Source organism: Haemaphysalis longicornis, unplaced genomic scaffold (assembly GCF_048455015.1).
Source record: "Haemaphysalis longicornis isolate Haplotype H1 unplaced genomic scaffold, Haemaphysalis longicornis Haplotype H1 scaffold_9, whole genome shotgun sequence".
NCBI lineage: Eukaryota > Metazoa > Arthropoda > Arachnida > Ixodida > Ixodidae > Haemaphysalis > Haemaphysalis longicornis.
Window position 1 is genome coordinate 67,825,454 of NW_027526460.1, and position 14,345 is coordinate 67,839,798.

Consider the following 14,345-nt stretch of genomic DNA (forward strand, 5'->3'; position numbering starts at 1 on the left):
ATGAGAAGGTAGAGAGGGGGAAATAACTAGGTCAAGGGAAAAAAACCCGGGAGGGAAACCAAACAAACCCACAAACAAAAGAAAAAGCAATGACCCGGCAAGTAAAATTGCACGTGTCACCCACGGCAACATTCCTGGAACAGACCTGTCCTGAAACTCACAAACGAAAAGATAAAGTTAGAGTGACGTACGGGGCACAAGACAAAGGGGAGTAAAAAACAAGATAAATAAAATGAATAAAATGGAATTCCAAAAGAAAAGGTTGCAGGGACGCGGGCGAGTATTAAGGTGGAAGCTAAGGAATGAAAATAAAAGAAATTAGGTGACCAGGTAAAGAACAGAGGGTGGGATCATAGTGGAATCATAGAGGTGGGATCATAGAGGGTGGGATCAAGAGAGTGCCTAATTCTGTATTCCCGGTGAATATGGCAGGGATTCCAAGTTGCCCCTAGACGCATTAATTCCAGCAGTTTCCATGGAGTTGAATTTCTGAATTATTCTCGCTATTTCCTGTACCTCGGAGACTTAAAGTTTGACTGAAGTATATACAACTTAAGGTCATCGAAATTGTGGTCTGGTTGGTTGAAATACTGCGCTAGAGCTATGGACGATTTGCTACGAGTATCTGCCCGGTGACCGTTAAGACGTAGGCTCATAGGTTGGCTCGTTTCGCCTATATACTGTTTGTGGCACATTGAGCATTCCAACATATACACAATGTCGGATAAAGTGCACGTGAAACTTGAATTAATCTTGTGGACATAATTACTAGCTGTGCTTTTTACAATGCAGTCTGTCTGCAGGTGCCTGCAAGTCTTGCATCTGGGGCGGGAGCAGCTGGCTATGACTGGTTGCTTTGAAGGCCATATTTTATCATGCACTAAAATGTCTTTTAGATTCCTATTTATCCGGTAGGGAACCCTTGGTGCTTCAGGGAAAGTTTTTTTTAAGTTGGTTGTTACTGGCTAAAATGGGGTAGTACTTCCGCACTATATTGTTTACTTTTAGGAGGGCGTTTGAAAATTTGGTCATTAGGGCAGGCGGCCTGGCGCTTTCGTTTTGTGGGTACTTTGTTGAGCACGTCATCCCTTTTGAGATTAGACGCACGTTGGAATGCCTGGTCGAGCGAGCTTTTGGGGTGGTTCCTGTTCAAAAGGGTGGACTCGAGTTCGTCTAGGTGCTCTACGTAGTCACTGTCATCACTGCATACTCTTCTAAGCCCGATAGCTTGTCCTTTGTAGCACACGCCACCAGGTAGACGCCGTGACGTCACACGGACGGGGCGGGCGCGCGCCGCCCGCAGTGCTCGGAAGCGGAGGCACTGAACAGGTTGAGTGCCGTGTCACTGCAAAAATGTGGGGTCGTAGTATTCTGTTTCTGTTCTCGTGCTTGTACATGACCCCATAGTTTGCCGACCATGTAACGCGAAGCGGTGCTGTTTGAGTAAACATATCGGTGGCCACAAAAATCGTTTTGCACTGTTGCTCGCGAATACTTTTTTGTCTAACCATTAACCGCACTAAGTATAAATCCGTCAGACAATAGGAGACTCCTCTTTGATTACATTGTAGTGTATACATGGGATTTAAATGTGCTGCTCTTGCAACTAACACTAACGTTTTTCAGCTACAATCGCAAACGAGAGGTTAGATAGTTTTGAAGTGAAGTCATAAGCACAAAACATTACACACGAAGCACACGAACTCGTTTTGGATAGTTTTTGGGCAGTACAATGCCGGAAATGCTAAAAAACTCAACGTGAAGCTACAATTGAATTTTACCTGCTCTTATTTTAAATATGTTCTTTTTGTCACGTACGAACAGCATCATCACGAATATTTTGTGGTAACATGCACAGCGTATTCAAGTTCACTGCCATGTGCCAAAAAGCGCTGTGAGAGCGTAATGCAAAGCAAGATCGAAATATAGGACTATTATATGACTATCTGGCTGATAATTCGTGGAAGCCATTATAAGGATAATGAAAAATGTTCTATTGTGCATGGAGGTGGCTGCAGTCGATGCCTCGAAAAAAAGTGAGTTGTTAAGAAAAATGTTCACCTCAATAACGACTTTTAATTTTTTTTAAATCCATTAGAAGCAGTCCTTCACACACTACGCTGAAACTCGAAGGGGTCAGGTCGATTTATCATATTCCGCAGGAAACGATGCGACCATGTTGAACTATTGCGCTTATCCTAAATTTGAGGGCATGAAGCTTCACATTCAGATACAAGAATCACCACAAAATTACTCGAATTTTTTTTATGAACCAGTTCATGTCAATTCTGAGCCATTTACTTTTTGCTAGCGCGCGTAAAGTATTTATTGGGGAATTAATATGTCTAGATTAGTGAAACATGTGTTATTAGGACTGTCTTTGTGACTTCTCGGCAAGCAAGGTTTTTTTACTGCGAAACATCCTAGTAATGCCTTCTATCTTTTAAAAGCATGCAGATCGAACACTACAAATGCATTTATGATCACTTTAAACGTATTTACTGCACTAAAAGAACACCAGTGCTGATGTGAACACAGTGACTCACTTGCTCAGCGTTTGAAGCTTTCTTTCTTTTGTTTTTGCGCTAGCGCCCGCGATCTTGTTATTCAGTCGTTAACAGAAGTTCTTAAGCAGAATGTTTGTACTGCACCACAGCACATGGTTCAGCAGGAGCTCACCCTGCAGTTCAGTGTAGGTTGAAAGTCTTCTCGGCGTATCGCACGTATCCATTTTCGTCGCAACTCGTCCTCTGAGGAAACCGAAACACCGGCACTTTACATTCTGGTGTGTAATTTCCGCGACACCACGGAACTAATCACTTGCTCGGCATCACAAATTTAGTGCGCACCATCCCGGCAGCATGACAAATGACAGGCCCGAAAAGAAGCGTGGTCAGGACCATGCGCGCAGTACCATGCACGTGGGTGCAGTGAGAGAAAAAAGCTGACTGAGGAAACAGCAGTTTCAGTTTACAGGTGCTGTCGAAAATACTGCGGGGTAGGTATCATTGAACCTCCGTCGAACTTGCTAGCAAATGAAGGCTGTAACTTATAAACATAATTTTACGTTAACTTTGTACACAATTTACCGAACAATCTGTTGTCATTCTACCGCAAAATATACATCGATATTTGTTGTCACTGCGCGAACTGACACAAACATGCGCATGCTGTGTGGCACTACTTGAACCTCTTTACCCTGAAGAAAACTTGTTGTGAGGGGTGGGTATGAAAATTCTGGTAAGTTGTGGTTAGTGAACCCTGCCGCCCAGCCACTACAAAGGATAAGCCGGGAAGTTATGCTGAGTGGGCGCGCCTTTTTTTTTCGTCCCCTTCTTGTTGGGCTTTTGTGGGCCCCATCGGAAGGTAATTAGCGTGTCTCGCGACAATGGCCGTCTTTCTGCTCCTGCACGTACCTACCTGTGCCAGGACGGGGGACAGTGGAAAGGGCGGCAGGGCCCCCGGAAAAGCTTGCAGGCGACGCCAGCAGAAAAGTATTTTGGCGTTGCAGGGAAGACGACCCTGCGCTTTGCCAAGAAGCCGACTTTTTCGATCAGCCCCCCCTCCCCCCCCCCCCTGCCCCAGCCCGATGCCGTAGTCCGCGTCGCGCAAAAGAGAACTTCGGCTTTATAGACTACGTGGTGTTGCTCCGCTGCGCCTCTCTCACATATTTTTACCTCTCGCTACCACCGATGCCTTTCAGAAGTTGCGTTCGAGTGATGACGATGCTAGCAGTTGCACTTTTAACTTACCCTGGGCCGAACGAGTGTCGTGAGCTCGGCGTGCACTGAAATACGAATAGACGCGATAACACCGGATAGCAGCTGTCGCAGAACGTGCAAGCACCGCTGCTGTCACCTCAAGTTCTACTTCGTATAGTACCTGCGAATCCCTCCAAGATAAAGAGAAAGTTGCCCGGTTGCAGCGCTGATGTGAGTCCATCATTCGTGCTCAGCTTGAAGGGCTTTGGGAGCGATATTTTCACTGGTGCCTTCATACGTGTAAGGTCGTGCACTTGCATGCACATGCCACCCAACCCAGCCCTCTACACTCCGCGCCTTGCGTGCATAGGTTGGGGGTGAAAAAGAGTGGGCGCGTGCATGCGCAGCTAGGCTTCATGCGTTAACCAATCACCTGTGCGTGTTGCGGGTGGGAGGTTTAAGCGTGCTTGTCTGAGAGGCCAATTACAGTAGGCTGCTGCTCTGCATAGCTGATTAGTTTCGGTTAAAGTGTTATTCTAAGATGCCTACGATGAGGAAGGGCAGCGATAGCACCATGTTTGTCGGTTACAGGAAACCTCAAATACTTCCATGTTTCATTCAGTTATTGGTTATAAGGTATGCTCAATCTCCCAATACTAACAAATAGATTTTGTTTTGAGCACACTTTGGACTGCGCCAAGCTTCGCTCGTTATCCTTGCTTACATAGTAGAAGGGCGCTAAAGTTTTTTGTTTTGTTTTGTCGCTAGTGGCGGCCGCCACTTGTATTTTGGCGCCACTTCAACGGAAACCAATAAATCAGACGTGTGTTCCCGCCCAGCAGACATTTGTTCAGCGTTCAGGAAAGCCGGTGTTTTGTTACGTTTGCAGCGGCACTCTTCCGTCTTTCGTCAGTACGTATTTCCAACGGTAGTAACAGACCACCTTCCGCCGGGGAGATGAGGGAGATTGGGGTAGATAGCTGATGAGCGGTCACTTTGTCTGCTCACATTGAAACGCACGCCAAGTATTTTGTTTTCTCGTAGCACTTTCGCACCTAATGTTAATAGTAGATTTGTCTATTTGTGACCGCTTTTTGAGCGTTGGGTATCGATATTGCTGACTAGTGGTCTGCATGGCGGGAACGAGTATTTGCTAATAATTTACGTTCTCTGGATAATTTTAATTCAGAAGATTACCGTCAAGCGTTTGTGAGGTCCCCTAAAATATATGAAAACCAGAACAGATGCGGCGGTACCTGTGCGTCTGAGAGCATAATATGCCAAACTTACAATGTCGATGCCCCGCACGGGGCACCTTGAGCAATCTTGGTGACGGTACTGGCGATACCGCGGACCCCGAGCCCCCAAACATAAGCTGGATCCAACCGTGGCGATGTGTTTATAGGTGGAGGGTTAGAAACCACGAACGGTGGCCGTCGGAGCCCAGGTCAAGCTCCGGCGGATGGGCTCCCTGTCTGTTCACCAGGCAGGGAGCTCCGGGACCTCTTTGGCTACCAGGGTAAGGTCAAAGAAGAAAGTACCCCCGTCTCCCTGCTTTTATACTATGCTATATGGCATTTTCAAACCCCCCCCCCCCCCCAAACGTGATCGGCCCCCTAAAAGGGGCCGCACCGAAGTATCGTTTCCTCCATTGCCATCTTTGACATTTCATGAACCAGATCATTACTCTCGATTTCTTGTCATGGAGTCCCTCAATCCAACCCACCCTCTTGCATCTCAGTCAGTCTTCTTGATCGCAAAATATCTTGAAGCCATAATAGGAAAATCATATAAGTGCAAAAAACAAAGGTCTGGTGAACTACTAATCGAGGTAAATGACAAGCAGCAGTCCACGAAGCTTGTAGCTCAGACTAGACTGGCTGATCTAGACATCAGGGTCACACCCCATCGGAGCCTCAACAGCTCGCAAGGTGTGATATCCGAGACGGATCTCTTGAACGAAACGGATGCGGATCTCCTTGCCGGCTTGAAGGATCAGGGCGTCACTGCTGTGAGACGCATCACCATCCGCAGAGACGACAAGGAGATTCCCACCAAACACATTATCTTGACTTTCGACCGCGCAATTCTTCCACAATACATAAATGCAGGTTTTATCCGTTGCTCCATCCGTCCGTACATCCCGAACCCGCGGCGCTGTTTTAAGTGCCAGCGGTTCGGGCAGCGTATTTCCAAACGCTTCGCTGCACAGAGCACCCACGTGACATGTCTGTTCTCGCGATGAAAAACGGCAATTCAACGTGGTTATTGGCTGCGCCCAAGCCTAAAGCGACCTAAAACATACCAAATCATCATTATTAACAAAAACGAAGCGTAGATTTGAGGTTGAAAAAAATTAAACTTAGAAAAATATACGCAATTAAAAAAAAACAACCCACGAGTTAGACCTGCTGGGGCTCGAACCCAAGCCGTCAGCGCCAGCACTCAGTGCTCTACGTCAAGGCTACAGAGCCAGAACAGCGGATTCGTTTTGGCAGGAGCTTAAAAGAGTAGCGCGCGCAGTGATATCACACATGCCACGTGCGTGCTCTGTGCAGCGAAGCGTTTGGAAACACGCGTTCGGGCATGGTACGAACTCTTGCCGTGGCCGAACGACGTGTGCAAAGTGCGCGGCGCACGATCATCCGAGCGAGAACTGCTCAGCCGAAACTCTCACTTGTGTAAACTGCGGGGGGCCGCATGCGGCATACTCCCGCAAGTGCGAACAATTTCAACTAGAAAAGAAAATCATCAACATCAAAGTCACTGAAAACATCACCTTCCCAGAGGCGCGAAAGAGGTTCGCCTCTTTCCCCCTGGGGAGGTACGCCGACGCGGCTCGCCGGGGGGCGGAGCGGCGTCTCGTTTCCACAGGGACCCAGTTCAGTGAGTCTGACCTGGTCCCTCGCCCGCCCCCCCCTGGGTTGCCTCTGGCAGCCCAACCCGCCACCACGCCGCTTGCTGAGGCAGCAGCGGTTGTGGTGGCAACCTCTTCCATCGGGACCGGTGCCGCTCCCGCCTCTGTCTCCCCGCCCTCCAGTGCGTTGGAGGGTACAGAGGTGATGGACACCACGGGCCCCGCACCGGTTCCCACCGCCACCGCACCGCCTGTGCCACCTCTGGCGCCCCGGACGCCCTCGGTGGTGGCGGCTCAAACGAAGGGCTCCCGAGGGGGGGCCAAGTCCAGGGGGCCCGGTCCGTCGGGCACCCCTCGGACATCCGACGACGAGATGGATGTCGGGCCGTTTCTGCCTGTAACGCAGCGCAAGGAACGCGTCCCGACGCCAAAGCCTCCCGACAAGCCAAAAAAGGCGAGAGTCACAGCCCCGAAAGACGACACATAAACAAACACACACACTCCAGTAGCTCTCACACTAAATAATGGGAAGAGAAAACATAATTCAATGGAACTGTAGAGGCCTTCTTAAAAATCTTGACGATGTATACGAAATACTGCATGCTAATCAGCCAAGTGTGATGTGTCTTCAGGAGACGCATTTGAATTCCAAGCACACAAATTTCTTAAATAGGTACATGGTCTTCAGAAAGGACAGGGATGGCTGCACACACTCTTCTGGCGGTGTGGCCATAACCGCCCGGAAATCCTTAGCCTGCCACCCTGTCACTTTAAACACTATCCTTGAGGCTGTAGCAATACGCTTGATAATATATAATAGGTTGATAACGGTATGCTCCATATACATTCCTCCTGATGTTTCACTTTCGAGCTCTGACGTCGAGGCGCTGGTTGACCAGCTGCCCGAACCGTACATTCTAACAGGCGACCTTAATGCTCACAATTCCCTTTGGGGCTCTTCTCGTACGGATGCCCGGGGTCGCCTGATAGAGAGGTTTCTTACATCCTCTGGAGCATGCCTTTTCAACAATAAACAGCCTACATATCATAACATAGGACACAACAAATACTCATGTCTTGACTTGGCTATTGGCTCCGCAGTTCTCTTTCCTCTTCTCGAGTGGGGTGTGGGAACTGACCCATATGGCAGTGACCACTTCCCCACCTCTTTTACATACATAGGTAAAGGCCCATGCAGTCCATCTTCCCATAATAGGTTCAATGAAACACGAGCTAACTGGAATACATTTACAGAGACATCCAAACTACACCACACATCCATAGGACACCTACACGTTGAAGAATCTACCCAACTCCTCACGGCGCACATCCTCGACGCCGCCGAAAAGTCCATTCCCCACGCCTCTGGTGCCCCGCGCAACCAGCGGAGGCCGTGGTGGAATGAGGACTGTAGGCGGGCGCGAGAGGCCCAGAACAAGGCGTGGGGTATCCTTCGTCGGTACCCCACGTCGGGAAACCTCCTCTTGTTCAAACGGGCCAAGGCTTTAAGAAAACGTGTGCGCCGTGAGGCAAAACGAGAGAGTTGGCGTACATTCATAACATCCATAAACTCCTACACAGACACAAGGAAAGTATGGACACGAATACGCAAACTCAAGGGACAACAAACACACAGCCTGCCTCTGGTCAGCACTACAGGGGACACACTCGAAGACCAGGCTGACACACTCGCACAACACTTCCAACACGTGTCCAGTTCAGCACACTACACAAACACTTTCCTGAAACATAAAGCCTGTTGTGAAAAGAAGTCCCTACGCGACAACAACAAATCACAGACTTCTTACAACTCCCTGTTTTCACTACATGAGCTGAGGGCTGCTCTAAGCACGTGTAAACCCTCAGCTCCAGGCCCAGACAACATTACATATACAATAATACAGCACTTACACGCAGACACTCTTGTAACACTCCTTCACCTCTACAACAAGATATTCCTTTCGGGGCACATTCCAAAGTCTTGGAGGGAGGCCATAGTTGTAGCATTCTTGAAAGAAGGGAAGGACCCTTCCTCTCCTGCTAGCTATCGACCCATTGCCCTGACCAGCTGCCTGTGCAAGCTTCTCGAGAAGATGATAAATCGCAGGCTCGTGTACTTCCTTGAGTACAACGGTCTTCTCGAGAGCTGCCAGGCAGGCTTCAGGGCGGGGCGATCAACGAACGATCAACTCGTAGCTCTTGAAACATATATAAAGGATGCCTTTGTGCATAAACAATTTTGTCTGACGGTGTTTTTCGACATAGAGAAAGCCTATGACACCGCTTGGCGGTACGGTATCCTCAGTGACCTAAAGTCAATCGGTGTTGCGGGCAACATGTTGAACATCCTTTGTAGTTACATGTCGGAGAGAACCTTTCGCGTCAGAGTTGGTCGTGCACTGTCAAATGTTCACGTGCAAGAAAATGGCGTGCCGCAAGGTGGAGTGTTGAGCTGCACTCTCTTCATAGTAAAAATGAACTCTCTTGGAAAGGCACTGCCACCTACAATCTCTTATTCCATGTATGTAGATGACGTGCAGATATCCTTTAAATCGTGTAACCTGTCCATCTGCGAACGTCAAGTCCAGCTCGGCGTCAAGAAACTTGCCGGCTGGGCTGAAAAGAATGGCTTTAATCTTAATCCCGCGAAGAGCTCTTGTGTTCTATTCTCCAGGAGGCGTGGCGTCCACCCGGACCCAGACATCACTCTTGCGAATGTGCCGATTCCTGTGAACAAGGAACACAAGTTTTTAGGTATTATATTCGACGAAAAACTTACATTCATCCCACATATCAGACAGCTCAAATGCAAATGCTTAAAAACAATGAATATTCTTAAGGTCCTCTCACATCAATCTTATGGGGCCGACAAACAACTCCTGCTGCGCCTGTACACAGCGTTGGTGGGGTCTCGGCTCGACTACGGCAGTGTCGTGTATGGGTCGGCGACAAAGACCGCACTGAGAATGCTCGACCCAGTGCTGCATCTTGGCCTTCGCCTCTCATGTGGCGCATTCCGCACTAGCCCCGTTGAAAGTCTTTATGTCGAGTGCGACAAATGGCGCCTAGGGCATCAGCGGGAGTATGTTGACCTGTTGTATGCATCCAAGATCGTGTCACTGACCAACCATCCTTTTAATCCCATCATGAACGATACATCAAATTTACAACTCTTTTTAAACAGGCCATCTATTCCCTTACCGTTCTCTCTCAGAGTTAGGGAAGAGGCTTCTGCACTCCATGTCCCCCTTTCAGACACGCACAAGACACCCATTCATAATTTTATCGCACCATGGCATCTTCGTCCTGTAACATGCGACCTGTCATTCATTCGTGTAGAAAAAAATAGGGTACCCATAAATGCAATTCTGCAGCACTTCCTGTTCCTGCAGGACAAGTACAGGTGCGCAGAATTCTATAGCGACGCGTCCAAAACTAATTCTACTGTCTCTTGTGCAGCGCACGGACCAAATTTTAGAGTTATCAAAACAATGAATTTTCACAGCAGTATTTACACGGCAGAAGCATATGGCATTTTACTTGTGTCAAATCACATCCTCGAACATAAGATTCCAAAGTCCATCGTCTACACAGATTCTCTAAGCGTTGTGCAGGCATTGTCATCAGGAAGGTCGTCAAAAAACTATGTAATCAATGTTCTTTTAAAGGTCATAATGACTGCATATGCTTCAGATTTAGAAATAACCATATGCTGGGTACCAGGTCACTGTGGGATCCCTGGCAATGAGACCGCTGATCAAATGGCTAGTGCTGCTGCTCTCATGACCACAGTTGACATAACAACAGTACCTTACACCGACCTAAAGACACACATCAGACGACAGCTTCGTAACACATGGCAACTACATTGGAGTCAACAGACAGACAACAAACTACACGTAATAAAACCACAACTGGGACGCTACATAACTGACTCACACAACAGATACACTGAAGTTGCCCTGGCTAGGCTGCGGATAGGCCACACACATGCGACGCACCCCCACCTGCTCACTGGAACTTCGGGACCCACGTGTAGCAGGTGTGGAAAGGGCCTATCCGTAGTCCACATACTAATCACATGCAGAGCACTTGACACAACATGACACAAACATTTCCCTGAATTATACAGACGACACATTCCTTTGCACCCATCATATTTTTTAGCCGACGAACCAATGTTTTCTAGTCAACGTGTTTTTAAGTTTTTAGCTGAGGTAAACTTCCTGCAGCTCTTGTCATATCATGTGTAATCACCCTGGCCCTATACACCAGCCATCTCCATTGTCTTTTGTTTTGCATCACCTTTACTTTTAGTTACATGTTTTAGTACTTACGGTGTGATGAAAACTCAATAACTTCTTCTTTGGCGCTCTTTGCCCTCGTTGGCCTTGCGCCATAAAACACCAACCATCATCATCATACAATGTCGATGGTGGTTGTTTTTAAAATAGTAGTACTGTTGTCGTTCCATGGTATTTTGTAGACATTGGTGACGAGAGAGTTGCAATTGTACCTCGACCGTTGTATCCGGAAGTTTGATGGATGGCATCCTGATATACTTTGTGAGTGAACTTGATTGATTTCTGGAGCCAAGTGCATTCCCAGGTGAAGCAAGAAAACGCGCTTTGCTGTGGCTCCATAAGGTGTTATATCATTTAGAAACCGGCAAAGAAATAGTAATTTGTTTTACTGTGTCTCCATGCAAAAAAATATGATGCGACAAAGATATTTGCAATATTTGGAGCCTACTTGGTTCCCCTGGCTGTTCTAATGACCATTTTTTTTATCTCATCGCCGACCTTGAACTGCTCTCAGCTCACTCCGTTAGGTCTCCGCCTCAACGCGGTATGGGTTATCACCATTTGACCCGCGGACGGATGCAACCGGAAGCGTGCACCGAAGGACTAACGAAACCCCATCTTTTCTGCGCTCCTATCACCGGCCGCGTAACCAACGTCAAAATGCGCCCCCCACATTGCGGAAGAAGCTGTGGCTTTTTCCTGCGTTGAAGCAAAACGAATAGGGTGAGCTGAGAATACGTAGTATAAGCCGTGAGGCCATGTGTTTGCTGGGCGGCGTGGAATTGAAAAGCACGCACACACCAACGGACGGACAGAAAGAATCCAAACAAGCGCCTAAAGAAAGAGACCGGGAGAGATGAAGTGGCGAGAGTAAATACACAGGGATTGTAGTACTCAGAACAACCAAATAACAAAAAGAGTCAGGGACACAGCATCAAACTTGTGCCTTACAACATTACACCCATCTCATGTAATCGTTCCTGCGTCACCTCCTCGACAGCACTTCCACCCGAGGGTTTCAACAACACAGGCTCTCGCAGATCATGGCCACTACCGTGAAGTCGATCGGCGAACGAGAGACCGTGAGAAAGATTAACGAAAAGTACCTCCCACGCACGGCGACAGAGAAACATGCTGACTATTGCGGCACACCCAACCCAGGCTTCGACAGTTGCATCGAGGAATGGGAGGGGCGGGCAGTACTGCAGGAGTTGAACTGCAAATCTGCGGCGGGCCCAGACCTCATACCAAACAAAGCCCTGCGCAACCTAACGACGGGGCGATTGCCGACCTCACCCGGTACTACAACCGATGTTGGCTAGCCGGAAAGCTGCCCCAGCAATGGAAGACCGCGCGTACCGTGCTGATCCCCAAGCCGGGCAAGCCACCAAGCATCGACAACCTGCGCCCGATCTCCCTTACGTCCTGCGTGGGGCAGATCCTAGATGGCAACGCTACCTGGAATCCGAAAGCCTCTACCCCGAAACCATGCTGGGGTTCAGGGAGAGGCTCAGCACACAAGACGCCATGCTAATGCTGCGACACGAGATTAATCGACAGACCCGTCCACTCGCAAGACAACAGGGCGGTGCTGGGCCTCGACCTACAGAGCGCCTTCGATAAGGTGAAGCATTCTGCTATCCTGGCGCAGGTGTCTAGCCTGGGCTTGGGCCAGCGCTCGTACGACTACATTCGAGAATTCCTGACTGGGAGAACTGCGAAGATCCAGGCCAGGGACCTACAACTGGAAGAGCGAGAGCTGGGCAGCGTTGGCACGCCGCAGAGCTCGGTCATCTCGCCCCTGCTATGAAATGTCGTTATGATCGGGGTGGCCTACAAGCTGCTCTCGGAGGTCCCGCAGGTCCGCCACAGCATCTATGCGGACGAAATCACGCTGTGGGTCCCCGGGGGGAGCGACGGGGACATCGAGGACACGCTGCAGGCGGCCATCAATACCATAGAGGACCACCTCGACGGCACTGGCCTCGTGTGCTCGCCACAGAAGTCGGAACTACTAGTCATTCCTCCGCCTGGCAGGAACCGAAAGCAAGCGCTCGTCGGCGCCGAGAGATTTACCCACCGCACGAGGGACGGCACAGTCATACCGAGAGTGCAGGTACTCAGGGTCCTCGGAATGCTCCAGGAAGCCAGCGGCGGCAATACTGCTACAGTGAACCGGCTGACCACCAAGATTGGGGCAGCCAGCCGCCTCATTAAGAGAGTGGCGACGAGACACCGGGGCATGAGAGAAGCCAGCTTGCTTCGGCTAGTGCAGTCGTTTGCCATTAGCCACGTCGCGTACGTGGGGGCCTTCCACGTGTGGAAGGTTCAAGAGCGAGAACGAATCAATGCGGCAATACGGAAGACTTACAAAGCGGCCCTGGGTCTATTGGACTGTACCAGCACGGCAAGGCTCTTCGAGCTGGGCGTTCGCAACTCCATGGAAGAGATTGCCGAGGCGCAAAGGACCGCGCAACTGGAGCGACTCTCGACCACAAGAACGGGAAGGAACATCCTCGCCCGGCTGGGACTCAAATGGGCGAAGTGCACCTAGCGAGGCGGTTATGCTACGAGAGACGGAGCATGCGCTCCCGTCGAGGACCCTGCAGAGACTGAGGGTAACGCCTCTACGTCGCAACGTCAACCCCGACTACAACCTGGAAATACGTGCTGCAAGAGCGAGAACCCTTACGGACACGTACGCTAGCGACACCGGCGCGCTCTTCATGGACGCGGCACGGTACGCCGGATCAAGAGACAAGTTGGTGGCGGTGGCGGTAAAAGCCACCACCTGGGAAATCTACAGCGCGTGCAGTGTGCGAGTGCGATCGGCGCAGCAAGCTGAGGAAGCGGCAATAGCGCTCGCCCTTACGGACCAGAGGTGTTCCACGGTGTTGAGCGACTCCCGCTCTGCCATCAGGAGCTACGCCCGCAACCGTGTGTGCAGAAGTGCTGTGAAAATCTGTGATGTGCAGTGCAGTGACTCCAATGCAGCGGGCACTGTGCCGGCCACCTACATTCGGTGGTTCCCGGCGCACACCCCCGCGACCAGCGGCCCGCACCCCAACCGCAACGATGCGGCGGACGCCGCCGCGCGTGCTCTCACCCACCGCGCGGAGGCGGCCGGAAGGACGGGCCCGCTGAACGCCTCCGAGGAACCGCACGACAGCCAGACCGGGGGTCGTGTGAGTGACGGTGTGGTGCGTGCAGCGAGTGCGAGTGTTCGGTGTAGTGAAATGTCGAGCCCCAGTTAGGTGAGCGAGGACGAAGAGGAGGCGGACCCGCTGCTGGGATACGCCGAGATGTTGGACTGGTACCGTGCTTGTCGCCAGACCATGCCACCGCCTCATCCAAGACTCACGCGAGAGCAGGCAGTGCGGTTTAGGAAGCTGCAAACCAACTCTGTGCTCACGCCGGCACTGACGCGCTACGTGTGACCGGAGGTGTTTGACAGTGAGCAGTGCAGTGTGTGTGGAAGTGCAA